The 21,193-nt window shown below is 49.8% G+C and overlaps 15 non-coding genes and 17 pseudogenes across 15 annotated transcripts; all 32 read right to left on the reverse strand.

Moving 5' to 3' along the window:
- Positions 1-38: 38 nt before the first annotated feature.
- Positions 39-157, reverse strand: LOC142591714 (5S ribosomal RNA; annotated as a pseudogene).
- A 525-nt stretch (positions 158-682) lies between these two features.
- On the reverse strand, positions 683-801 carry LOC142592179 (5S ribosomal RNA). The gene has a single exon (XR_012830697.1). It is a non-coding gene; the product is annotated as a 5S ribosomal RNA (ribosomal RNA).
- A 521-nt stretch (positions 802-1,322) lies between these two features.
- LOC142592234 (5S ribosomal RNA) lies at positions 1,323-1,441 on the reverse strand (annotated as a pseudogene).
- A 525-nt stretch (positions 1,442-1,966) lies between these two features.
- LOC142592201 (5S ribosomal RNA) lies at positions 1,967-2,085 on the reverse strand (annotated as a pseudogene).
- Positions 2,086-2,613: 528 nt separating this feature from the next.
- LOC142592191 (5S ribosomal RNA) lies at positions 2,614-2,732 on the reverse strand. The gene has a single exon (XR_012830698.1). It is a non-coding gene; the product is annotated as a 5S ribosomal RNA (ribosomal RNA).
- Positions 2,733-3,253: 521 nt separating this feature from the next.
- LOC142592235 (5S ribosomal RNA) lies at positions 3,254-3,372 on the reverse strand (annotated as a pseudogene).
- Positions 3,373-3,900: 528 nt separating this feature from the next.
- On the reverse strand, positions 3,901-4,019 carry LOC142592202 (5S ribosomal RNA). The gene has a single exon (XR_012830699.1). It is a non-coding gene; the product is annotated as a 5S ribosomal RNA (ribosomal RNA).
- A 521-nt stretch (positions 4,020-4,540) lies between these two features.
- On the reverse strand, positions 4,541-4,659 carry LOC142592039 (5S ribosomal RNA; annotated as a pseudogene).
- A 526-nt stretch (positions 4,660-5,185) lies between these two features.
- LOC142591841 (5S ribosomal RNA) lies at positions 5,186-5,304 on the reverse strand. Its single transcript, XR_012830567.1, has one exon. It is a non-coding gene; the product is annotated as a 5S ribosomal RNA (ribosomal RNA).
- Positions 5,305-5,827: 523 nt separating this feature from the next.
- Positions 5,828-5,946, reverse strand: LOC142592095 (5S ribosomal RNA; annotated as a pseudogene).
- A 525-nt stretch (positions 5,947-6,471) lies between these two features.
- On the reverse strand, positions 6,472-6,590 carry LOC142591713 (5S ribosomal RNA; annotated as a pseudogene).
- A 523-nt stretch (positions 6,591-7,113) lies between these two features.
- LOC142591940 (5S ribosomal RNA) lies at positions 7,114-7,232 on the reverse strand. Its single transcript, XR_012830661.1, has one exon. It is a non-coding gene; the product is annotated as a 5S ribosomal RNA (ribosomal RNA).
- Positions 7,233-7,754: 522 nt separating this feature from the next.
- Positions 7,755-7,873, reverse strand: LOC142591916 (5S ribosomal RNA). Its single transcript, XR_012830639.1, has one exon. It is a non-coding gene; the product is annotated as a 5S ribosomal RNA (ribosomal RNA).
- Positions 7,874-8,399: 526 nt separating this feature from the next.
- Positions 8,400-8,518, reverse strand: LOC142592262 (5S ribosomal RNA; annotated as a pseudogene).
- A 528-nt stretch (positions 8,519-9,046) lies between these two features.
- LOC142592213 (5S ribosomal RNA) lies at positions 9,047-9,165 on the reverse strand. The gene has a single exon (XR_012830700.1). It is a non-coding gene; the product is annotated as a 5S ribosomal RNA (ribosomal RNA).
- A 526-nt stretch (positions 9,166-9,691) lies between these two features.
- LOC142591899 (5S ribosomal RNA) lies at positions 9,692-9,810 on the reverse strand. Its single transcript, XR_012830622.1, has one exon. It is a non-coding gene; the product is annotated as a 5S ribosomal RNA (ribosomal RNA).
- Positions 9,811-10,326: 516 nt separating this feature from the next.
- Positions 10,327-10,445, reverse strand: LOC142591689 (5S ribosomal RNA; annotated as a pseudogene).
- A 525-nt stretch (positions 10,446-10,970) lies between these two features.
- On the reverse strand, positions 10,971-11,089 carry LOC142591855 (5S ribosomal RNA). Its single transcript, XR_012830581.1, has one exon. It is a non-coding gene; the product is annotated as a 5S ribosomal RNA (ribosomal RNA).
- A 524-nt stretch (positions 11,090-11,613) lies between these two features.
- LOC142591697 (5S ribosomal RNA) lies at positions 11,614-11,732 on the reverse strand (annotated as a pseudogene).
- Positions 11,733-12,248: 516 nt separating this feature from the next.
- On the reverse strand, positions 12,249-12,367 carry LOC142591691 (5S ribosomal RNA; annotated as a pseudogene).
- A 523-nt stretch (positions 12,368-12,890) lies between these two features.
- Positions 12,891-13,009, reverse strand: LOC142591872 (5S ribosomal RNA). The gene has a single exon (XR_012830597.1). It is a non-coding gene; the product is annotated as a 5S ribosomal RNA (ribosomal RNA).
- A 524-nt stretch (positions 13,010-13,533) lies between these two features.
- On the reverse strand, positions 13,534-13,652 carry LOC142592207 (5S ribosomal RNA; annotated as a pseudogene).
- A 524-nt stretch (positions 13,653-14,176) lies between these two features.
- On the reverse strand, positions 14,177-14,295 carry LOC142592208 (5S ribosomal RNA; annotated as a pseudogene).
- A 524-nt stretch (positions 14,296-14,819) lies between these two features.
- Positions 14,820-14,938, reverse strand: LOC142592225 (5S ribosomal RNA). The gene has a single exon (XR_012830701.1). It is a non-coding gene; the product is annotated as a 5S ribosomal RNA (ribosomal RNA).
- A 524-nt stretch (positions 14,939-15,462) lies between these two features.
- Positions 15,463-15,580, reverse strand: LOC142592316 (5S ribosomal RNA; annotated as a pseudogene).
- Positions 15,581-16,104: 524 nt separating this feature from the next.
- Positions 16,105-16,223, reverse strand: LOC142592209 (5S ribosomal RNA; annotated as a pseudogene).
- A 524-nt stretch (positions 16,224-16,747) lies between these two features.
- Positions 16,748-16,866, reverse strand: LOC142592210 (5S ribosomal RNA; annotated as a pseudogene).
- Positions 16,867-17,390: 524 nt separating this feature from the next.
- Positions 17,391-17,509, reverse strand: LOC142592237 (5S ribosomal RNA). Its single transcript, XR_012830702.1, has one exon. It is a non-coding gene; the product is annotated as a 5S ribosomal RNA (ribosomal RNA).
- A 524-nt stretch (positions 17,510-18,033) lies between these two features.
- On the reverse strand, positions 18,034-18,152 carry LOC142592211 (5S ribosomal RNA; annotated as a pseudogene).
- Positions 18,153-18,676: 524 nt separating this feature from the next.
- On the reverse strand, positions 18,677-18,795 carry LOC142592249 (5S ribosomal RNA). Its single transcript, XR_012830703.1, has one exon. It is a non-coding gene; the product is annotated as a 5S ribosomal RNA (ribosomal RNA).
- Positions 18,796-19,317: 522 nt separating this feature from the next.
- LOC142591873 (5S ribosomal RNA) lies at positions 19,318-19,436 on the reverse strand. The gene has a single exon (XR_012830598.1). It is a non-coding gene; the product is annotated as a 5S ribosomal RNA (ribosomal RNA).
- Positions 19,437-19,960: 524 nt separating this feature from the next.
- On the reverse strand, positions 19,961-20,079 carry LOC142591874 (5S ribosomal RNA). Its single transcript, XR_012830599.1, has one exon. It is a non-coding gene; the product is annotated as a 5S ribosomal RNA (ribosomal RNA).
- Between the last annotated feature and the right edge of the window lie 1,114 nt (positions 20,080-21,193).

Raw genomic sequence — 21,193 nt, forward strand, 5'->3', positions numbered from 1 at the left:
CGTCACAGAAGCACGCAATAAAAAAGCAAAAAGAACGGTGCCATCAGCACTCGGTGTTCCCAGGTGGTCTCCCTCCCAAGTACTGACGGAGCCCAATGCTGCTTAGCTTCGGGGACATGACGAGAACTGGCGTATTCAGCATGGTATGGCCGATGGCGAGAATGTGCTGTTTACGACTGCACCTGTATCGTGCTGCTATGTTGTGCAGTCGCCGAATGTATTGCTACAGCATACAGCGCGTACGCGGCAGTCTTTCCGTGAACAATACACGCACGCGTCGTGTACGATGATCACTCCGTTTGTGGTTGTTCGCTGCATGCGTGCGTGCTAGTGCTCACAAAAACAAGAGGGCGAGCGCCACATTTTGCGCGCGTTGCAGCCCACAAGGTGCCACTTTATTGATGCGTTGTCATTGAGCTGTATGCGGGTGTGATAAGTAAGCGGTTAGAAGCTTGTGCGACTAAATTTTGCATCATTACGTATACCGCTTACCACCGACATCATTCCGCGTACAATATCGTGTAGTGGCCTGAATATTGTTGGTGTTACACGTCGGCGTTGGCTCTACCAGCAGGCTCCAGTTGAACGTAAGTTACAGTAAATGCAACGACCCACACGTTGTGCAAATAAAAAAAAAACAAGACGTCACAGAAGCACGCAATAAAAAAAGCAAAAAGAACGGTGCCATCAGCACTCGGTGTTCCCAGGTGGTCTCCCTCCCAAGTACTGACCGAGCCCAATGCTGCTTAGCTTCGGGGATCGGACGAGAACCGGCGTATTCAGCATGGTATGGCCGATGGCGAGAATGTGCTGTTTACGACTGTACCTGTATCGTGCTGCTATGTTGTGCAGTCGCCGAATGTATTGCTACAGCATACAGCACGTACGCGGCAGTCTTTCCGTGAACAATACACGCACGCATCGTGTACGTTGATCACTCCGTTTGTGGTTCGCTGCATGCGTGCGTGCTAGTGCTCACAAAAACAAGAGGGCGAGCGCCACATTTTGCGCACGTTGCAGCTCACAAGGTGCCACTTTATTGATGCGTTGTCATTGAGCTGTATGCGGGTGTGATAAGTAACCGGTTAGAAGCTTGTGCGACTAAATTTTGAATCATTACGCATACCACTTACCACCGTCATCATTCCGCGTACAATATCGTGTGGTGGCCTGAATATTGTTAGCGTTACACTTCGGCGTTGGCTCTACCAGCAGGCTCCAGTTGAACGTAAGTTACAGTAAATGCAACCACCCACACGTTGTGCAAATGAAAAAAAAACAAGACGTCACAGAAGCACGCAATAAAAAAGTAAAAAGAACGGTGCCATCAGCACTCGGTGTTCCCAGGTGGTCTCCCTCCCAAGTACTGACCGAGCCAAATGCTGCTTAGCTTCGGGGATCGGACGAGAACCGCCGTATTCAGCATGGTATGGCCGATGGCGAGAATGTGCTGTTTACGACTGCACCTGTATCGTGCTGCTATGTTGTGCAGTCGCCGAATGTATTGCTACAGCATACACCACGTATGCGGCAGTCTTTCCGTGAACAATACACGCACGCGTCGTGTACGTTGATCACTCCGTTTGTGGTTGTTCGCTGCATGCGTGCGTGCTGGTGCTCACAAAAACAAGAGGGCGAGGGCCACATTTTGCTCGCGTTGCAGCCCACAAAGTGCCACTTTATTGATGCGTTGTCATTGAGCTGTATGCGGGTGTGATAAGTGAGAGGTTAGAAGTATTGTGCGACTAAATTTTGCATCATTACGTATACCGCTTACCACCGTCATCATTCCGCGTACAATATCGTGTAGTGGCCTGAATATTGTTGGTGTTACACTTCGGCGTTGGCTCTACCAGCAGGCTCCAGTTAAACGTAAGTTACAGTAAATGCAACCACCCACACGTTGTGCAAATGAAAAAAAAACAAGACGTCACAGAGGCACGCAATAAAAAAGCAAAAAGAACGGTGCCATCAGCACTCGGTGTTCCCCGGTGGTCTCCCTCCCAAGTACTGACCGAGCCCAATGCTGCTTAGCTTCGGGGATCGGACGAGAACCGCCGTATTCAGCATGGTATGGCCGATGACGAGAATGTGCTGTTTACGACTGCACCTGTATCGTGCTGCTATGTTGTGCAGTCACCGAATGTATTGCTACAGCATACAGCACGTACGCGGCAGTCTTTCCGTGAACAATACACGCACGCATCGTGTACGTTGATCATTCCGTTTGTGGTTGTTCGCTGCATGCGTGCGTGCTAGTGCTCACAAAAGCCGGAGGGCGAGCGCCACATTTTGCGCGCGTTGCAGCCCACAAGGTGCCACTTTATTGATGCGTTGTCATTGAGCTGTATGCGGGTGTGATAAGTAAGCGATTAGAAGCTTGTGCGACTAAATTTTGCATCATTACGTATACCGCTTACCACCGTCATCATTCCGCGTACAATATCGTGTAGTGGCCTGAATATTGTTGGTGTTACACTTCGGCGTTGGCTCTACCAGCAGGCTCCAGTTGAACGTAAGTTACAGTAAATGCAACCATTCGCACGTTGTGCAAATGAAAAAAACAACAACAAGACGTCACAGAAGCACGCAATAAAAAAGCAAAAAGAACGGTGCCATCAGCACTCGGTGTTCCCAGGTGGTCTCCCTCCCAAGTACTGACCGAGCCCAATGCTGCTTAGCTTCGGGGATCGGACGAGAACCGGCGTATTCAGCATGGTATGGCCGATGGCGAGAATGTGCTGTTTACGACTGCACCTGTATCGCGCTGCTATGTTGTGCAGTCGCCGAATGTATTGCTACAGCATACAGCACGTACGCGGCAGTCTTTCCGTGAACAATACACGCACGCATCGTGTACGTTGATCACTCCGTTTGTGGTTCGCTGCATGCGTGCGTGCTAGTGCTCACAAAAACAAGAGGGCGAGCGCCACATTTTGCGCACGTTGCAGCTCACAAGGTGCCACTTTATTGATGCGTTGTCATTGAGCTGTATGCGGGTGTGATAAGTAACCGGTTAGAAGCTTGTGCGACTAAATTTTGAATCATTACGCATACCACTTACCACCGTCATCATTCCGCGTACAATATCGTGTGGTGGCCTGAATATTGTTGGCGTTACACTTCGGCGTTGGCTCTACCAGCAGGCTCCAGTTGAACGTAAGTTACAGTAAATGCAACCACCCACACGTTGTGCAAATGAAAAAAAAACAAGACGTCACAGAAGCACGCAATAAAAAAGTAAAAAGAACGGTGCCATCAGCACTCGGTGTTCCCAGGTGGTCTCCCTCCCAAGTACTGACCGAGCCAAATGCTGCTTAGCTTCGGGGATCGGACGAGAACCGCCGTATTCAGCATGGTATGGCCGATGGCGAGAATGTGCTGTTTACGACTGCACCTGTATCGTGCTGCTATGTTGTGCAGTCGCCGAATGTATTGCTACAGCATACACCACGTATGCGGCAGTCTTTCCGTGAACAATACACGCACGCGTCGTGTACGTTGATCACTCCGTTTGTGGTTGTTCGCTGCATGCGTGCGTGCTGGTGCTCACAAAAACAAGAGGGCGAGGGCCACATTTTGCTCGCGTTGCAGCCCACAAAGTGCCACTTTATTGATGCGTTGTCATTGAGCTGTATGCGGGTGTGATAAGTAAGCGATTAGAAGCTTGTGCGACTAAATTTTGCATCATTACGTATACCGCTTACCACCGTCATCATTCCGCGTACAATATCGTGTAGTGGCCTGAATATTGTTGGTGTTACATTTCGGCGTTGGCTCTACCAGCAGGCTCCAGTTGAACGTAAGTTACAGTAAATGCAACCATTCGCACGTTGTGCAAATGAAAAAAACAACAACAAGACGTCACAGAAGCACGCAATAAAAAAGCAAAAAGAACGGTGCCATCAGCACTCGGTGTTCCCAGGTGGTCTCCCTCCCAAGTACTGACCGAGCCCAATGCTGCTTAGCTTCGGGGATCGGACGAGAACCGGCGTATTCAGCATGGTATGGCCGATGGCGAGAATGTGCTGTTTACGACTGCACCTGTATCGCGCTGCTATGTTGTGCAGTCGCCGAATGTATTGCTACAGCATACAGCACGTACGCGGCAGTCTTTCCGTGAACAATACACGCACGCGTCGTGTACGTTGATCACTCCGTTTGTGGTTGTTCGCTGCATGCGTGCGTGCTAGTGCTCACAAAAACAAGAGGGCGAGCGCCACATTTTGCCCGCGTTGCAGCCTACAAGGTGCCACTTTATTGATGCGTTGTCATTGAGCTGTATGCGGGTGTGATAAGTAAGCGGTTAGAAGCTTGTGCGACTAAATTTTGCATCATTACGTATACCGCTTACCACCGTCATCATTCCGCGTACAATATCGTGTAGTGGCCTGAATATTGTTGGTGTTACACTTCGGCGTCGGCTCTACCAGCAGGCTCCAGTTGAACGTAAGTTACAGTAAATGCAACCACCCACACGTTGTGCAAATGAAAAAAAAAGACGTCACAGAAGCACGCAATAAAAAAGCAAAAAGAACGGTGCCATCAGCACTCTGTGTTCCCAGGTGGTCTCCCTCCCAAGTACTGACCGAGCCCAATGCTGCTTAGCTTCGGGGATCGGACGAGAACCGGCGTATTCAGCATGGTATGGCCGATGGCGAGAATGTGCTGTTTACGACTGCACCTGTATCGTGCTGCTATGTTGTGCAGTCGGCGAATGTATTGCTACAGCATACAGCACGTACGCGGCAGTCTTTCCGTGAACAATGCACGCACGCGTCGTGTACGTTGATCACTCCGTTTGTGGTTGTTCGCTGCATGCGTGCGTGCTAGTGCTCACAAAAACAAGAGGGCGAGCGCCACATTTTGCGCGCGTTGCAGCCCACAAGGTGCCACTTTATTGATGCGTTGTCATTGAGCTGTATGCGGGTGTGATAAGTAAGCGGTTAGAAGCTTGTGCGACTAAATTTTGCATCATTACGTATACCGCTTACCACCGTCATCATTCCGCGTACAATATCGTGTAGTGGCCTGAATATTGTTGGTGTTACACTTCGGCGTTGGCTCTACCAGCAGGCTCCAGTTAAACGTAAGTTACAGTAAATGCAACCACCCACACGTTGTGCAAATGAAAAAAAAAAACAAGACGTCACAGAAGCACGCAATAAAAAAGCAAAAAGAACGGTGCCATCAGCACTCGGTGTTCCCAGGTGGTCTCCCTCCCAAGTACTGACCGAGCCCAATGCTGCTTAGCTTCGGGGATCGGATGAGAACCGGCGTATTCAGCATGGTATGGCCGATGACGAGAATGTGCTGTTTACGACTGCACCTGTATCGTGCTGCTATGTTGTGCAGTCACCGAATGTATTGCTACAACATACAGCACGTACGCGGCAGTCTTTCCGTGAACAATACACGCACGCGTCGTGTACGTTGATCACTCCGTTTGTGGTTGTTCGCTTCATGCGTGCGTGCTAGTGCTCACAAAAACAGGAGGGCGAGCGCCACATTTTGCGCGCGTCAGCCCACAAGGTGCCACTTTATTGATGCGTTGTCATTGAGCTGTATGCGGGTGTGATAAGTAAGCGGTTAGAAGCTTGTGCCACTAAATTTTGCATCATTACGTATACCGCTTACCACCGTCATCATTCCGCGTACAATATCGTGTAGTGGCCTGAATATTGTTGGTGTTACACTTCGGCGTCGGCTCTACCAGCAGGCTCCAGTTGAACGTAAGTTACAGTAAATGCAACCACCCACACGTTGTGCAAATGAAAAAAAAAACAAGACGTCACAGACGCACGCAATAAAAAAGCAAAAAGAACGGTGCCATCATTACTCGGTGTTCCCAGGTGGTCTCCCTCCCAAGTACTGACCGAGCCCAATGCTGCTTAGCTTCGGGGATCGGACGAGAACCGGCGTATTCAGCATGGTATGGCCGATGGCGAGAATGTGCTGTTTACGACTGCACCTGTATCGTGCTGCTATGTTGTGCAGTCGCCGAATGTATTGCTACAGCATACAGCACGTACGCGGCAGTCTTTCCGTGAACAATGCACGCACGCGTCGTGTACGTTGATCACTCCGTTTGTGGTTGTTCGCTGCATACGTGCGTGCTAGTGCTCACAAAAACAAGAGGGCGAGCGCCACATTTTGCGCGCGTTGCAGCCCACAAGGTGCCACTTTATTGATGCGTTGTCATTGAGCTGTATGCGGGTGTGATAAGTAAGCGGTTAGAAGCTTGTGCGACTAAATTTTGCATCATTACGTATACCGCTTACCACCGTCATCATTCCGCGTACAATATCGTGTTGTGGCCTGAATATTGTTGGTGTTACACTTCGGCGTTGGCTCTACCAGCAGGCTCCAGTTGAACGTAAGTTACAGTAAATGCAACCATTCGCACGTTGTGCAAATGAAAAAAAAAACAAGACGTCACAGAAGCACGCAATAAAAAAGCAAAAAGAACGGTGCCATCAGCACTCTGTGTTCCCAGGTGGTCTCCCTCCCAAGTACTGACCGAGCCAAATGCTGCTTAGCTTCGGGGATCGGACGAGAACCGCCGTATTCAGCATGGTATGGCCCATGGCGAGAATGTGCTGTTTACGACTGCACCTGTATCGTGCTGCTATGTTGTGCAGTCGCCGAATGTATTGCTACAGCATACACCACGTATGCGGCAGTCTTTCCGTGAACAATACACGCACGCGTCGTGTACGTTGATCACTCCGTTTGTGGTTGTTCGCTGCATGCGTGCGTGCTAGTGCTCACAAAAACAAGAGGGCGAGGGCCACATTTTGCTCGCGTTGCAGCCCACAAAGTGCCACTTTATTGATGCGTTGTCATTGAGCTGTATGCGGGTGTGATAAGTGAGAGGTTAGAAGTATTGTGCGACTAAATTTTGCATCATCACGTATACCGCTTACCACCGTCATCATTCCGCGTACAATATCGTGTAGTGGCCTGAATATTGTTGGTGTTACACTTCGGCGTTGGCTCTGCCAGCAGGCTCCAGTTAAACGTAAGTTACAGTAAATGCAACCACCCACACGTTGTGCAAATGAAAAAAAAAAGACGTCACAGAGGCACGCAATAAAAAAGCAAAAAGAACGGTGCCATCAGCACTCGGTGTTCCCAGGTGGTCTCCCTCCCAACTACTGACCGAGCCCAATGCTGCTTAGCTTCGGGGATCGGACGAGAACCGGCGTATTCAGCATGGTATGGCCGATGGCGAGAATGTGCTGTTTACGACTGCACCTGTATCGCGCTGCTATGTTGTGCAGTCGCCAAATGTATTGCTACAGCATACAGCACGTACGCGGCAGTCTTTCCGTGAACAATACACGCACGCGTCGTGTACGTTGATCACTCCGTTTGTGGTTGTTCGCTGCATGCGTGCGTGCTAGTGCTCACAAAAACAAGAGGGCGAGCGCCACATTTTGCCCGCGTTGCAGCCTACAAGGTGCCACTTTATTGATGCGTTGTCATTGAGCTGTATGCGGGTGTGATAAGTAAGCGGTTAGAAGCTTGTGCCACTAAATTTTGCATCATTACGTATACCGCTTACCACCGTCAACATTCCGCGTACAATATCGTGTAGTGGCCTGAATATTGTTGGTGTTACACTTCGGCGTCGGCTCTACCAGCAGGCTCCAGTTGAACGTAAGTTACAGTAAATGCAACCACCCACACGTTGTGCAAATGAAAAAAAAAATACGTCACAGAAGCACGCAATAAAAAAGCAAAAAGAACGGTGCCATCAGCACTCGGTGTTCCCAGGTGGTCTCCCTCACAAGTACTGACCGAGCCCAATGCTGCTTAGCTTCGGGGATCGGACGAGAACCGGCGTATTCAGCATGGTATGGCCGATGGCGAGAATGTGCTGTTTACGACTGCACCTGTATCGTGCTGCTATGTTGTGCAGTCGCCGAATGTATTGCTACAGCATACAGCACGAACGCGGCAGTCTTTCCGTGAACAATGCACGCACGCGTCGTGTACGTTGATCACTCCGTTTGTGGTTGTTCGCTGCATGCGTGCGTGCTAGTGCTCACAAAAACAAGAGGGCGAGCGCCACATTTTGCGCGCGTTGCAGCCCACAAGGTGCCACTTTATTGATGCGTTGTCATTGAGCTGTATGCGGGTGTGATAAGTAAGCGGTTAGAAGCTTGTGCGACTAAATTTTGCATCATTACGTATACCGCTTACCACCGTCATCATTCCGCGTACAATATCGTGTGGTGGCCTGAATATTGTTGGTGTTACACTTCGCCGTTGGCTCTACCAGCAGGCTCCAGTTGAACGTAAGTTACAGTAAATGCAACCACCCACACGTTGTGCAAATGAAAAAAAAAAACAAGACGTCACAGAAGCACGCAATAAAAAAGCAAAAAGAACGGTGCCATCAGCACTCGGTGTTCCCAGGTGGTCTCCCTCGCAAGTACTGACCGAGCCAAATGCTGCTTAGCTTCGGGGATCGGACGAGAACCGCTGTATTCAGCATGGTATGGCCGATGGCGAGAATGTGCTGTTTACGACTGCACCTGTATCGTGCTGCTATGTTCTGCAGTCACCGAATGTATTGCTACAACATACAGCACGTACGCGGCAGTCTTTCCGTGAACAATACACGCACGCATCGTGTACGTTGATCACTCCGTTTGTGGTTGTTCGCTGCATGCGTGCGTGCTAGTGCTCACAAAAACAGGAGGGCGAGCGCCACATTTTGCGCGCGTTGCAGCCCACAAGGTGCCACTTTATTGATGCGTTGTCATTGAGCTGTATGCGGGTGTGATAAGTAAGCGATTAGAAGCTTGTGCGACTAAATTTTGCATCATTACGTATACCGCTTACCACCGTCATCATTCCGCGTACAATATCGTGTAGTGGCCTGAATATTGTTGGTGTTACACTTCGGCGTTGGCTCTACCAGCAGGCTCCAGTTGAACGTAAGTTACAGTAAATGCAACCATTCGCACGTTGTGCAAATGAAAAAAACAACAACAAGACGTCACAGAAGCACGCAATAAAAAAGCAAAAAGAACGGTGCCATCAGCACTCGGTGTTCCCAGGTGGTCTCCCTCCCAAGTACTGACCGAGCCCAATGCTGCTTAGCTTCGGGGATCGGACGAGAACCGGCGTATTCAGCATGGTATGGCCGATGGCGAGAATGTGCTGTTTACGACTGCACCTGTATCGCGCTGCTATGTTGTGCAGTCGCCGAATGTATTGCTACAGCATACAGCACGTACGCGGCAGTCTTTCCGTGAACAATACACGCACGCGTCGTGTACGTTGATCACTCCGTTTGTGGTTGTTCGCTGCATGCGTGCGTGCTAGTGCTCACAAAAACAAGAGGGCGAGCGCCACATTTTGCCCGCGTTGCAGCCTACAAGGTGCCACTTTATTGATGCGTTGTCATTGAGCTGTATGCGGGTGTGATAACTAAGCGGTTAGAAGCTTGTGCCACTAAATTTTGCATCATTACGTATACCGCTTACCACCGTCATCATTCCGCGTACAATATCGTGTAGTGGCCTGAATATTGTTGGTGTTACACTTCGGCGTCGGCTCTACCAGCAGGCTCCAGTTGAACGTAAGTTACAGTAAATGCAACCACCCACACGTTGTGCAAATGAAAAAAAAAAAAAAGACGTCACAGAAGCACGCAATAAAAAAGCAAAAAGAACGGTGCCATCAGCACTCGGTGTTCCCAGGTGGTCTCCCTCCCAAGTACTGACCGAGCCCAATGCTGCTTAGCTTCGGGGATCGGACGAGAACCGGCGTATTCAGCAAGGTATGGCCGATGACGAGAATGTGCTGTTTACGACTGCACCTGTATCGTGCTGCTATGTTCTGCAGTCACCGAATGTATTGCTACAACATACAGCACGTACGCGGCAGTCTTTCCGTGAACAATACACGCACGCGTCGTGTACGTTGATCACTCCGTTTGTGGTTGTTCGCTGCATGCGTGCGTGCTAGTGCTCACAAAAACAGGAGGGCGAGCGCCACATTTTGCGCGCGTTGCAGCCCACAAGGTGCCACTTTATTGATGCGTTGTCATTGAGCTGTATGCGGGTGTGATAAGTAAGCGGTTAGAAGCTTGTGCCACTAAATTTTGCATCATTACGTATACCGCTTACCACCGTCATCATTCCGCGTACAATATCGTGTAGTGGCCTGAATATTGTTGGTGTTACACTTCGGCGTCGGCTCTACCAGCAGGCTCCAGTTGAACGTAAGTTACAGTAAATGCAACCACCCACACGTTGTGCAAATGAAAAAAAACAAGACGTCACAGAAGCACGCAATAAAAAAGAATGGTGCCATCAGCACTCGGTGTTTCCAGGTGGTCTCCGTCCTATGTACTGACCGAGCCCAATGCTGCTTAGCTTCGGGGATCGGACGAGAACCGGCGTATCCAGCATGGTATGGCCGATGGCGAGAATGTGCTGTTTACGACTGCACCTGTATCGTGCTGCTATGTTATGCAGTCGCCGAAGGTATTGCTACAGCATACAGCACGTACGCGGGAGTGTTTCCGTGAACAATAAACGCACGCGTCCTGTACGTTGATCACTCCGTTTGTGGTTGTTCGCTGCATGCGTGCGTGCTAGTGCTCACAAAAACAAGAGGGCGAGCGCCACATTTTGCGCGCGTTGCAGCCCACAAGGTGCCACTTTATTGATGCGTTGTCATTGAGCTGTATGCGGGTGTGATAAGTAAGCGGTTAGAAGCTTGTGCGACTAAATTTTGCATCATTACGTATACCGCTTACCACCGTCATCATTCCGCGTACAATATCGTGTAGTGGCCTGAATATTGTTGGTGTTACACTTCGGCGTTGGCTCTACCAGCAGGCTCCAGTTGAACGTAAGTTACAGTAAATGCAACCACCCACACGTTGTGCAAACGAAAAAAAAAACAAGACGTCACAGAAGCACGCAATAAAAAAGCAAAAAGAACGGTGCCATCAGCACTCGGTGTTCTCAGGTGGTCTCCCTCCCAAGTACTGACCGAGCCCAATGCTGCTTAGCTTCGGGGATCGGACGAGAACCGGCGTATTCAGCATGGTATGGCCGATGGCGAGAATATGCTGTTTACGACTGCACCTGTATCGTGCTGCTATGTTGAGCAGTCGCCGAATGTATTGCTACAGCATACAGCACGTACGCGGCAGTCTTTCCGTGAAGAATGCACGCACGCGTCGTGTACGTTGATCACTCCGTTTGTGGTTGTTCGCTGCATACGTGCGTGCTAGTGCTCACAAAAACAACAGGGCGACCGCCACATTTTGCGCGTGTTGCAGCCCACAAGGTGTCACTTTATTGATGCGTTGTCATTGAGCTGTATGCGGGTGTGATAAGTAAGCGGTTAGAAGCTTGTGCGACTAAATTTTGCATCATTACGTATACCGCTTACCACCGTCATCATTCCGCGTACAATATTGTGTAGTGGCCTGAATATTGTTGGTGTTACACTTCGGCGTTGGCTCTACCAGCAGGCTCCAGTTGAACGTAAGTTACAGTAAATGCAACCACCCACACGTTGTGCAAATGAAAAAAAAACAAGACGTCACAGAAGCACGCAATAAAAAAGCAAAAAGAACGGTGCCATCAGCACTCGGTGTTCCCAGGTGGTCTCCCTCCCAAGTACTGACCGAGCCCAATGCTGCTTAGCATCGGGGACAGGACGAGAACCGGCGTATTCCGCATGGTATGGCCGATGGCGAGAATGTGCTGTTTACGACTGCACCTGTATCGTGCTGCTATGTTGTGCAGTCGCCGAATGTATTGCTACAGCATACAGCACGTACGCGGCAGTCTTTCCGTGAACAATACACGCACGCGTCGTGTACGATGATCACTTCGTTTTTGGTTGTTCGCTGCATGCGTGCGTGCTAGTGCTCACAAAAACAAGAGGGCGAGCGCCACATTTTCCGCGCGTTGCAGCCCACAAGGTGCCACTTTATTGATGCGTTGTCATTGAGCTGTATGCGTTTGTGATAAGTAAGCGCTTAGAAGCTTGTGCGACTAAATTTTGCATCATTACGTATACCGCTCACCACCGTCATCATTCCGCGCACAATATCGTGTAGTGGCCTGAATATTGTTGATGTTACACTTCGGCGTCGGCTCTACCAGCAGGCTCCAGTTGAACGTAAGTTACAGTAAATGCAACCACCCACACGTTGTGCAAATGAAAAAAAACAAGACGTCACAGAAGCACGCAATAAAAAAGAATGGTGCCATCAGCACGCGGTGTTCCCAGGTGGTCTCCGTCCTATGTACTGACCGAGCCCAATGCTGCTTAGCTTCGGGGATCGGACGAGAACCGGCGTATCCAGCATGGTATGGCCGATGGCGAGAATGTGCTGTTTACGACTGCACCTGTATCGTGCTGCTATGTTGTGCAGTCGCCGAAGGTATTGCTACAGCATACAGCACGTACGCGGGAGTGTTTCCGTGAACAATACACGCACGCGTCCTGTACGTTGATCACTCCGTTTGTGGTTGTTCGCTGCATGCGTGCGTGCTAGTGCTCACAAAAACAAGAGGGCGAGCGCCACATTTTGCGCGCGTTGCAGCCCACAAGGTGCCACTTTATTGATGCGTTGTCATTGAGCTGTATGCGGGTGTGATAAGGAAGCGGTTAGAAGCTTGTGCGACTAAATTTTGCATCATTACGTATACCGCTTACCACCGACATCCTTCCGCGTACAATATCGTGTAGTGGCCTGAATATTGTTGGTGTTACACGTCGGCGTTTGCTCTACCAGCAGGCTCCAGTTGAACGAAAGTTACAGTAAATGCAACCACCCACACGTTGTGCAAATAAAAAAAAACAAGACGTCAGCGAAGCACGCAATAAAAAAGCAAAAAGAACGGTGCCATCAGCACTCGGTGTTCCCAGGTGGTCTCCCTCCCAAGTACTGACCGAGCCCAATGCTGCTTAGCTTCGGGGATCGGAAGAGAACCGGCGTATTCAGCATGGTATGGCCGATGGCGAGAATGTGCTGTTTACGACTGCACCTGTATCGTGCTGCTATGTTGTGCAGTCGCCGAATGTATTGCTACAGCATACAGCCCGTACGCGGCAGTCTTTCCGTGAACAATACACGCACGCGTCGTGTACGTTGATCACTCCGTTTGTGGTTGTTCGCTGCATGCTTGCGTGCTAGTGCTCACAAAAACAAGAGGGCGAGCGCCACATTTTGCGCGCGTTGCAGCCCACAAGGTGCCACTTTATTGATGCGTTGTCATTGAGCTGTATGCGGGTGTGATAAGTAAGCGGTTAGAAGCTTGTGCGACTAAATTTTGCATCATTACGTATACCGCTTACCACCGTCATCATTCCGCGTACAATATCGTGTAGTGGCCTGAATATTGTTGGTGTTACACTTCGGCGTTGGCTCTACCAGCAGGCTCCAGTTGAACGTAAGTTACAGTAAATACAGCCACCCACACGTTGTGCAAATGAAAAAAAAACGAGACGTCACAGAAGCACGCAATAAAAAAGCAAAAAGAATGGTGCCATCAGCACTCGGTGTTCCCAGGTGGTCTCCCTCCCAAGTACTGACCGAGCCCAATGCTGCTTAGCTTCGGGGATTGGACGAGAACCGGCGTATTCAGCATGGTATGGCCGGTGGCGAGAATGTGCTGTTTACGACTGCACCTGTATCGTGCTGCTATGTTGTGCAGTCGCCGAATGTACTGCTACAGCATACAGCACGTACGCGGCAGTCTTTCCGTGAACAATACACGCACGCGTCGTGTACGTTGATCACTCCGTTTGTGGTTGTTCGCTGCATGCGTGCGTGCTAGTGCTCACAAAAACAAGAGGGCGAGCGCCACATTTTGCGCGCGTTGCAGCCCACAAGGTGCCACTTTATTGATGCGTTGTCATTGAGCTGTATGCGGGTGTGATAAGGAAGCGGTTAGAAGCTTGTGCGACTAAATTTTGCATCATTACGTATACCGCTTACCACCGTCATCATTCCGCGTACAATATCGTGTAGTGGCCTGAATATTGTTGGTGTTACACTTCGGCGTTGGCTCTACCAGCAGGCTCCAGTTGAACGTAAGTTACAGTAAATACAGCCACCCACACGTTGTGCAAATGAAAAAAAAACGAGACGTCACAGAAGCACGCAATAAAAAAGCAAAAAGAATGGTGCCATCAGCACTCGGTGTTCCCAGGTGGTCTCCCTCCCAAGTACTGACCGAGCCCAATGCTGCTTAGCTTCGGGGATTGGACGAGAACCGGCGTATTCAGCATGGTATGGCCGGTGGCGAGAATGTGCTGTTTACGACTGCACCTGTATCGTGCTGCTATGTTGTGCAGTCGCCGAATGTACTGCTACAGCATACAGCACGTACGCGGCAGTCTTTCCGTGAACAATACACGCACGCGTCGTGTACGTTGATCACTCCGTTTGTGGTTGTTCGCTGCATGCGTGCGTGCTAGTGCTCACAAAAACAAGAGGGCGAGCGCCACATTTTGCGCGCGTTGCAGCCCACAAGGTGCCACTTTATTGATGCGTTGTCATTGAGCTGTATGCGGGTGTGATAAGGAAGCGGTTAGAAGCTTGTGCGACTAAATTTTGCATCATTACGTATACCGCTTACCACCGTCATCATTCCGCGTACAATATCGTGTAGTGGCCTGAATATTGTTGGTGTTACACTTCGGCGTTGGCTCTACCAGCAGGCTCCTGTTGAACGTAAGTTACAGTAAATGCAGCCGCCCACACGTTGTGCAAATGAAAAAAAAACGAGACGTCACAGAAGCACGCAATAAAAAAGCAAAAAGAACGGTGCCATCAGCACTCGGTGTTCCCAGGTGGTCTCCCTCCCAAGTACTGACCGAGCCCAATGCTGCTTAGCTTCGGGGATCGGACGAGAACCGGCGTATTCAGCATGGTATGGCCGATGGCGAGAATGTACTGTTTACGACTGCACCTGTATCGTGCTGCTATGTTGTGCAGTCGCCGAATGTATTGCTACAGCATACAGCACGGACGCGGCAGTCTTTCCGTGAACAATACACGCACGCGTCGTGTACGTTGATCACTCCGTTTGTGGTTGTTCGCTGCATGCGTGCGTGCTAGTGCTCACAAAAACAAGAGGGCGAGCGCCACATTTTGCGCGCGTTGCAGCCCACAAGGTGCCACTTTATTGATGCGTTGTCATTGAGCTGTATGCGGGTGTGATAAGTAAGCGGCTAGAAGCTTGTGCGACTAAATTTTGCATCATTACGTATACCGCTTACCACCGACATCATTCCGCGTACAATATCGTGTAGTGGCCTGAATATTGTTGGTGTTACACTTCGGCGTTGGCTCTACCAGCAGGCTCCAGTTGAACGTAAGTTACAGTAAATACAGCCACCCACACGTTGTGCAAATGAAAAAAAAACGAGACGTCACAGAAGCACGCAATAAAAAAGCAAAAAGAATGGTGCCATCAGCACTCGGTGTTCCCAGGTGGTCTCCCTCCCAAGTACTGACCGAGCCCAATGCTGCTTAGCTTCGGGGACGGACGAGAACCGCCGTATTCAGCATGGTATGGCCGATGGCGAGAATGTGCTGTTTACGACTGCACCTGTATCGTGCTGCTATGTTGTGCAGTCGCCGAATGTATTGCTACAGCATACAGCCCGTACGCGGCAGTCTTTCCGTGAACAATACACGCACGCGTCGTGTACGTTGATCACTCCGTTTGTGGTTGTTCGCTGCATGCTTGCGTGCTAGTGCTCACAAAAACAAGAGGGCGAGCGCCACATTTTGCGCGCGTTGCAGCCCACAAGGTGCCACTTTATTGATGCGTTGTCATTGAGCTGTATGCGGGTGTGATAAGTAAGCGGTTAGAAGCTTGTGCGACTAAATTTTGCATCATTACGTATACCGCTTACCACCGTCATCATTCCGCGTACAATATCGTGTAGTGGCCTGAATATTGTTGGTGTTACACTTCGGCGTTGGCTCTACCAGCAGGCTCCAGTTGAACGTAAGTTACAGTAAATACAGCCACCCACACGTTGTGCAAATGAAAAAAAAACGAGACGTCACAGAAGCACGCAATAAAAAAGCAAAAAGAATGGTGCCATCAGCACTCGGTGTTCCCAGGTGGTCTCCCTCCCAAGTACTGACCGAGCCCAATGCTGCTTAGCTTCGGGGATTGGACGAGAACCGGCGTATTCAGCATGGTATGGCCGGTGGCGAGAATGTGCTGTTTACGACTGCACCTGTATCGTGCTGCTATGTTGTGCAGTCGCCGAATGTACTGCTACAGCATACAGCACGTACGCGGCAGTCTTTCCGTGAACAATACACGCACGCGTCGTGTACGTTGATCACTCCGTTTGTGGTTGTTCGCTGCATGCGTGCGTGCTAGTGCTCACAAAAACAAGAGGGCGAGCGCCACATTTTGCGCGCGTTGCAGCCCACAAGGTGCCACTTTATTGATGCGTTGTCATTGAGCTGTATGCGGGTGTGATAAGGAAGCGGTTAGAAGCTTGTGCGACTAAATTTTGCATCATTACGTATACCGCTTACCACCGTCATCATTCCGCGTACAATATCGTGTAGTGGCCTGAATATTGTTGGTGTTACACTTCGGCGTTGGCTCTACCAGCAGGCTCCAGTTGAACGTAAGTTACAGTAAATACAGCCACCCACACGTTGTGCAAATGAAAAAAAAACGAGACGTCACAGAAGCACGCAATAAAAAAGCAAAAAGAATGGTGCCATCAGCACTCGGTGTTCCCAGGTGGTCTCCCTCCCAAGTACTGACCGAGCCCAATGCTGCTTAGCTTCGGGGATTGGACGAGAACCGGCGTATTCAGCATGGTATGGCCGGTGGCGAGAATGTGCTGTTTACGACTGCACCTGTATCGTGCTGCTATGTTGTGCAGTCGCCGAATGTACTGCTACAGCATACAGCACGTACGCGGCAGTCTTTCCGTGAACAATACACGCACGCGTCGTGTACGTTGATCACTCCGTTTGTGGTTGTTCGCTGCATGCGTGCGTGCTAGTGCTCACAAAAACAAGAGGGCGAGCGCCACATTTTGCGCGCGTTGCAGCCCACAAGGTGCCACTTTATTGATGCGTTGTCATTGAGCTGTATGCGGGTGTGATAAGGAAGCGGTTAGAAGCTTGTGCGACTAAATTTTGCATCATTACGTATACCGCTTACCACCGTCATCATTCCGCGTACAATATCGTGTAGTGGCCTGAATATTGTTGGTGTTACACTTCGGCGTTGGCTCTACCAGCAGGCTCCTGTTGAACGTAAGTTACAGTAAATGCAGCCACCCACACGTTGTGCAAATGAAAAAAAAACGAGACGTCACAGAAGCACGCAATAAAAAAGCAAAAAGAACGGTGCCATCAGCACTCGGTGTTCCCAGGTGGTCTCCCTCCCAAGTACTGACCGAGCCCAATGCTGCTTAGCTTCGGGGATCGGACGAGAACCGGCGTATTCAGCATGGTATGGCCGATGGCGAGAATGTACTGTTTACGACTGCACCTGTATCGTGCTGCTATGTTGTGCAGTCGCCGAATGTATTGCTACAGCATACAGCACGGACGCGGCAGTCTTTCCGTGAACAATACACGCACGCGTCGTGTACGTTGATCACTCCGTTTGTGGTTGTTCGCTGCATGCGTGCGTGCTAGTGCTCACAAAAACAAGAGGGCGAGCGCCACATTTTGCGCGCGTTGCAGCCCACAAGGTGCCACTTTATTGATGCGTTGTCATTGAGCTGTATGCGGGTGTGATAAGTAAGCGGCTAGAAGCTTGTGCGACTAAATTTTGCATCATTCCGTATACCGCTTACCACCGACATCATTCCGCGTACAATATCGTGTAGTGGCCTGAATATTGTTGGTGTTACACTTCGGCGTTGGCTCTACCAGCAGGCTCCAGTTGAACGTAAGTTACAGTAAATACAGCCACCCACACGTTGTGCAAATGAAAAAAAAACGAGACGTCACAGAAGCACGCAATAAAAAAGCAAAAAGAATGGTGCCATCAGCACTCGGTGTTCCCAGGTGGTCTCCCTCCCAAGTACTGACCGAGCCCAATGCTGCTTAGCTTCGGGGATTGGACGAGAACCGGCGTATTCAGCATGGTATGGCCGGTGGCGAGAATGTGCTGTTTACGACTGCACCTGTATCGTGCTGCTATGTTGTGCAGTCGCCGAATGTACTGCTACAGCATACAGCACGTACGCGGCAGTCTTTCCGTGAACAATACACGCACGCGTCGTGTACGTTGATCACTCCGTTTGTGGTTGTTCGCTGCATGCGTGCGTGCTAGTGCTCACAAAAACAAGAGGGCGAGCGCCACATTTTGCGCGCGTTGCAGCCCACAAGGTGCCACTTTATTGATGCGTTGTCATTGAGCTGTATGCGGGTGTGATAAGGAAGCGGTTAGAAGCTTGTGCGACTAAATTTTGCATCATTACGTATACCGCTTACCACCGTCATCATTCCGCGTACAATATCGTGTAGTGGCCTGAATATTGTTGGTGTTACACTTCGGCGTTGGCTCTACCAGCAGGCTCCTGTTGAACGTAAGTTACAGTAAATGCAGCCACCCACACGTTGTGCAAATGAAAAAAAAACGAGACGTCACAGAAGCACGCAATAAAAAAGCAAAAAGAACGGTGCCATCAGCACTCGGTGTTCCCAGGTGGTCTCCCTCCCAAGTACTGACCGAGCCCAATGCTGCTTAGCTTCGGGGATCGGACGAGAACCGGCGTATTCAGCATGGTATGGCCGATGGCGAGAATGTACTGTTTACGACTGCACCTGTATCGTGCTGCTATGTTGTGCAGTCGCCGAATGTATTGCTACAGCATACAGCACGGACGCGGCAGTCTTTCCGTGAACAATACACGCACGCGTCGTGTACGTTGATCACTCCGTTTGTGGTTGTTCGCTGCATGCGTGCGTGCTAGTGCTCACAAAAACAAGAGGGCGAGCGCCACATTTTGCGCGCGTTGCAGCCCACAAGGTGCCACTTTATTGATGCGTTGTCATTGAGCTGTATGCGGGTGTGATAAGTAAGCGGCTAGAAGCTTGTGCGACTAAATTTTGCATCATTACGTATACCGCTTACCACCGACATCATTCCGCGTACAATATCGTGTAGTGGCCTGAATATTGTTGGTGTTACACGTCGGCGTTGGCTCTACCAGCAGGCTCCAGTTGAACGTAAGTTACAGTAAATGCAACCACCCACACGTTGTGCAAATAAAAAAAACAAGACGTCACAGAAGCACGCAATAAAAAAGCAAAAAGAACGGTGCCATCAGCACTCGGTGTTCCCAGGTGGTCTCCCTCCCAAGTACTGACCGAGCCCAATGCTGCTTAGCTTCGGGGATCGGAAGAGAACCGGCGTATTCAGCATGGTATGGCCGATGGCGAGAATGTGCTGTTTACGACTGCACCTGTATCGTGCTGCTATGTTGTGCAGTCACCGAATGTATTGCTACAGCATACAGCACGTACGCGGCAGTCTTTCCGTGAACAATATACGCACGCGTCGTGTACGTTTATCACTCCGTTTGTGGTTGTTCGCTGCATGCGTGCGTGCTAGTGCTGACAAAAACAAGACGGCGAGCGCCACATTTTCCGCGCGTTGCAACCCACAAGGTGGCACTTTATTGATGCGTTGTCATTGAGCTGTATGCGGGTGTGATAAGTAAGCGGTTAGAAGCTTGTGCGACTAAATTTTGCATCATTACGTATACCGCTTACCACCGTCATCATTCCGCGTACAATATCGTGTAGTGGCCTGAATATTGTTGGTGTTACACTTCGGCGTTGGCTCTACCAGCAGGCTCCAATTGAACGTAAGTTACAGTAAATGCAGCCACCCACACGTTGTGCAAATGAAAAAAAAACGAGACGTCACAGAAGCACGCAATAAAAAAGCAAAAAGAACGGTGCCATCAGCACTCGGTGTTCCCAGGTGGTCTCCCTCCCAAGTACTGACCGAGCCCAATGCTGCTTAGCTTCGGGGATCGGAAGAGAACCGGCGTATTCAGCATGGTATGGCCGATGGCGAGAATGTGCTGTTTACGACTGCACCTGTATCGTGCTGCTATGTTGTGCAGTCGCCGAATGTATTGCTACAGCATACAGCCCATACGCGGCAGTCTTTCCGTGAACAATACACGCACGCGTCGTGTACGTTGATCACTCCGTTTGTGGTTGTTCGCTGCATGCGTGCGTGCTAGTGCTCACAAAAACAAGAGGGCGAGCGCCACATTTTGCGCGCGTTGCAGCTCACAAGGTGCCACTTTATTGATGCGTTGTCATTGAGCTGTATGCGGGTGTGATAAGTAAGCGGTTAGAAGCTTGTGCGACTAAATTTTGCATCATTACGTATACCGCTTACCACCGTCATCATTCCGCGTACAATATCGTGTAGTGGCCTGAATATTGTTGGTGTTACCCTTATGAAAATGAACCATGAGTTTCTGTAGAGGACGTTATGTGTTCCTAATGTGACATCAGACATTCATAAGAAATACATCGTCTAATGTTTTTTGGCATCACAAGTACATCAGAGACTCAAATGACTATGCACTTTAGGATTTCTGATGAGAGGAGTATACAGCTTTTTTGTGTTATTGCTAATGTCAAAGTACATCATATATGAATGTGTACGATGCCAAGTCGTGAAAAATTCTTTGTAATGCGATAGCATTAAATGGCTCATGAGCCGGAGAATCCGGCATTGTCGGCGTGAGCACTCGATGTACAAAGAGGTTACAAACTCTCAACCTTTCATGGGAGTGGAACCCACTACCTTTGGCGTAATTAAGGCTGCGAACCCACGACCTTTGATTTGATTAAGGCATCGTTAATTAAGAAAGTTATTGAAGATATATATTTAATTAATGCACTCGAACGCACGTATGACCCTTAGTGGAAATCAAAGCCTGTTAATAAATGTTAATTAAGGCGCAGGTGATTATTATGCAGTTAACTAAGACACTCGTACCAGCGACCCTTGGTGCTAATGAAGGCGATGTTCATTAAGGCGCAGTTAAGATACAGTTATTTGAGGCACTCGAACCAACGACCTTTGTTAATGATGACGATGCTAATTAAGGCACAGTTATTACGACCTAGGAATCAAGTCACTCGAACACATTACCTTGTGTGGGAATC

Source organism: Dermacentor variabilis, chromosome 8 (genome assembly GCF_050947875.1).
Source record: "Dermacentor variabilis isolate Ectoservices chromosome 8, ASM5094787v1, whole genome shotgun sequence".
NCBI classification, from domain to species: Eukaryota; Metazoa; Arthropoda; class Arachnida; order Ixodida; family Ixodidae; genus Dermacentor; species Dermacentor variabilis.